The sequence below is a fragment of the Orycteropus afer genome, unplaced genomic scaffold (assembly GCF_000298275.1).
Source record: "Orycteropus afer afer isolate SDZICR_OR568_19922 unplaced genomic scaffold, OryAfe1.0 scaffold00417, whole genome shotgun sequence".
NCBI lineage: Eukaryota > Metazoa > Chordata > Mammalia > Tubulidentata > Orycteropodidae > Orycteropus > Orycteropus afer.
The window spans coordinates 608,114-611,849 of NW_006922004.1; the positions used below are offsets into that span (position 1 = coordinate 608,114).

Genomic DNA, 3,736 nt, shown 5'->3' on the forward strand with positions numbered 1-3,736 from the left:
TCCCTGGAGAAGTATATCATGCTTGGTAAGGTGGAGGGTCGATGAAAGAGGGAAAGGCCTTCGATGAGATGGATTGACATGGTGGCTGCGACAATGGCTCAAGGATAGCAAGGATCATGGAGCTGGCATGGGATCGGGCAGTGTTTCATTCTGCTGGGCATGGGGTCACTATGAGTCAGAAGCAACTGGACAGCACCTAATAACAATAGCAACAACAACATGGATAAAATTGGTTTTGATCTTCATGTTAATTTTTGAGCAACTACTTCTAAACACCAGATTCAAATTCAGGGACATTTTTAAAAAAAATTATTTTAAAAGAAATGAATACCCCCTACAGCAGAATAGTGTTTGTGTGGAATGGATACAGCTACATTTGTCCTCATTGATGATATCTCTAGAGTTTGGGTTGTTTAACTCAAGAGACTACTATGAATAAAAAGAAAAAAAAAAAGGTTTTGGTATCAACATCCTCTCCTATAATGACTCAAAAGTCTTCCTAACTTCTACCTTCCTAATATGGCTATGATGCCACTGGATGTCCAGTCATTTTGCCAACCTCCCTCTACCATATGGTAGAGATTGAGCTGCAATCACATGGACAAACAGGTGGATCATACCAACATTGAGTACTAAGAGCTGAAGCACATTGTTCCTCCATTGTTATGGGTATCATTATCATTATTATTACTATTATTCTTATTTTGATGCATGATCATAATTTTTGAGAGCAATTTTCTTATTTGAATTCTTCTGATGGTTGATATTAGGGATAAATAACAATATTACATATATTTCATCTTTTCCTTATTAATCTTTTTCCTACAGAGTTTAAATGATTACTTGTGAGAGGTATTAAAACATACATAGATTTGGCAAGCTAGCACTGAAGCATTAAATTTGAAGCCAATCTGATAAAATTCATATCATCTAGTACTCTTGTTTTAAAGATAAAGTAAATTGAGATGATCCTCAAGAATTGAAGTAGTAGAACATCTGGATCAAAGACATACATCTACTAATTCTTATTTATGGCTTTTTCACTATTTGTTTATAGAAGACCCTGATAAAATATGACAGTCTAAAGAATTTTCATTCTAAACTCATATTTCATTTCTTAATTATTTAGATATCAAAACTAAGCATTTTCTGTTTTCTAATATTATTCCTATAAAATAATTCCTCATCTCCCTGTTTGGCAAACATTTTATATTAGAATTGAGAAACAGTAACTCAAGAAGAGAAATTGTAATTTCATTTTATGCTTTTCTGCCTTCTCTAAAATGCCCTATACCTCAAATATCAATAACTTTCATTTCTATCACTTTCTACTTCTACAGATTAGATATCATACAATATTCTATATAAAAGTTTGTTTTCTTTAAAGTGGAATCTATAACATTCTGAAATATAATTTGACAACATGTAACTTTAAGTGCTTGAAAGACACAGGATATGTGGTTTAGTGCCTAAGGCATTTGACTACTAACCAGAAGCCTGGCGTTTCAAACCCACCAGCAACTCCTTGGAAGGAAGATTGGGAAATCTATTTCTGTAGAGATACCACCTGAGAAAGCCAAGGAAGGGTTGCTATGAGTCGGAATCGACTCGATGGCAGTGAGTTTGGTTTGGTTTGGTTTATAGTTTTTATTGCTGAGCAAGCAAAATTCATGTTTATGTTGTGGACTCTGTCAATCTCCAGTTAACTTTTAAATTCACAACACTGTCAATGGTCTTGTTGTTGTTGTTCTTTTTTTTTTTTTTAGAATAATATGATGTTCTTGTTGTTGTTGTTATGTGCCATCGAGAATAATATGATACACATCTTTATTACTTTTGCTTTGCTTCTTCTACGATAATCATTAAAATATTTGATTTGGGCATTCATAGTTTTCAAAAACAACGAAACCTTCAAAACAGCACCCTAATTGCCATTGATATATTAATTAAAATGGTGTTGTATGTTCATTTACTTTCATTAATTTCATTCATAATGAATGGCTTAGTCATGTCACTCATATCTTAATCTCTCAGCTTGAGTTTGTTCAATTGATACTGACTGCTAATGGCAGAATATAGAAGGAACATAAATTGATAATTTGAGGACGAGACGTGACTATCCTGAACTGCACAAATTTCCCTGACTTGAATACTTTCATATTTAGCGACCACGCCTTTCATCCCACAGCCAATTGCAGTGATTGCACTATCTCATAAATCATACCAGTGTGTAAGCAATTGAAGGCAAATACATTACTGAAAGGATGTTTTAATTAGATAAAGCAAGGGGAGGGGTATAAGGTTGAGACAGAAGACCCAGAAGTTAGGGATCATCCTAGAAATGCTCAAAACATTATATGTTTTCCCCACTTTGTTTAAGATTGACAATTCCTGAAGGTGGTGCATGATACTACAGGTGTAATCTGAGAACATTCACAATGCTACTTCTTTAAGTGCACAGAAAATAGTGTGCAGGACCTTATAGCTTGTATATTCCATGCAATGTTTGTAAAAGAGCACAGAAATACAAAGGGATAGAAAAAAAATTACAGAATTAAAATCTAATTGGGAAAAATACAATGATTAGAAAACCAAAAATGAATCAGGGCATAAGGATAAAAGACAGCCAAACATTTATTCTTCTAGGTTTAGAGTATCTTCATTTTTTTCAAAATTTTTTCAAAACCTTCTCAATTATTATGACTATCTTTGATATTAATTGGATCAGATTGTGACTCTAAAACTCTAATAACTTCTGACGATCTTCATGGTTTTATTTTATTCCACTGTGAATTATTTTAAATAAGTCAACCTGTGACTGAATCTCAGATAAAACAAGGCTGGTCTTTATATACCTATATTTCAACTATACAACTTATGAAGAAAGATTCTCCCCTCCACCTTGGTGTCTTTCAGAATTTATCACTGTATCCCAGGTTTCTGCCTCATTTGGTGACCCTAAGGGTAGAAATCCCCAAGTCAGGCCTATGTCACTGCCTATGAATTCAGGTGGACCACAGCAGGTGGCATTCACCTGGATGATTAGGGATTTCTTGGCATCCTTGTCTGTTAAATATTGTCTTCTTACATTTGCAGTCCGTTTAAACTTTCAGGAGTAAAGCCTTTATTCCTTTTTATTCCAACTCTGGTTAGTTGGCTGCTTTTCTCTTCAATTTTATTATGAAAAGTGTCAACTAGTTTGCCACAAATGGCAACATGTCCTGTACTTTGTTCTGTTTCTTCCTGGTAGAATCAATAGTCCCTGAAATAAAATCTCCTTCTCCAAGGATTTCAACTCCACTGACTCCTATAAAAAGCAGAATGGATTGTGCTTTCAAAGTTAAAGATTTTATTTTAAGAACTTTGAAACACGTTCTGCTTTCCAGCAACCCCAAGGATACTTGGGAACTGCAAGACTGACAAGACATGACATTCCTCTGTTACTCTTATACCCTAACCAGCTTGGTGGACGGAGGTGCGGCCATCCCCAACTCCCCCCTACCTTCTGGGACCACAGGAACTCCATCACAGTCTGTGTGCTCAGACGGAGCCTGGGTGCCCTGCCCTGTCCTCCACCGATTTTTTTTTTCTCTTTTTTTATTTTTCTTTTTCACTTTCTTTTTCTGGTGATTAGTTTGCTTGTATTTGTCTGTTTTAAAACAACTAATATTATTAATACATTTGTCCTTTTTATTATTATTCTTAATCTTCCCCTCCCAGGTCCTACTTTTCAGCA

The 3,736-nt window shown here is 35.0% G+C and overlaps 1 protein-coding gene across 1 annotated transcript in view; it reads left to right on the top strand.

Moving 5' to 3' along the window:
- ITGBL1 (integrin subunit beta like 1) overlaps nucleotides 1-3,736 on the top strand; it is a 396,418-nt gene that overhangs the window by 221,182 nt on the left and 171,500 nt on the right. The gene's annotated exons all lie outside the window — the stretch shown is intronic.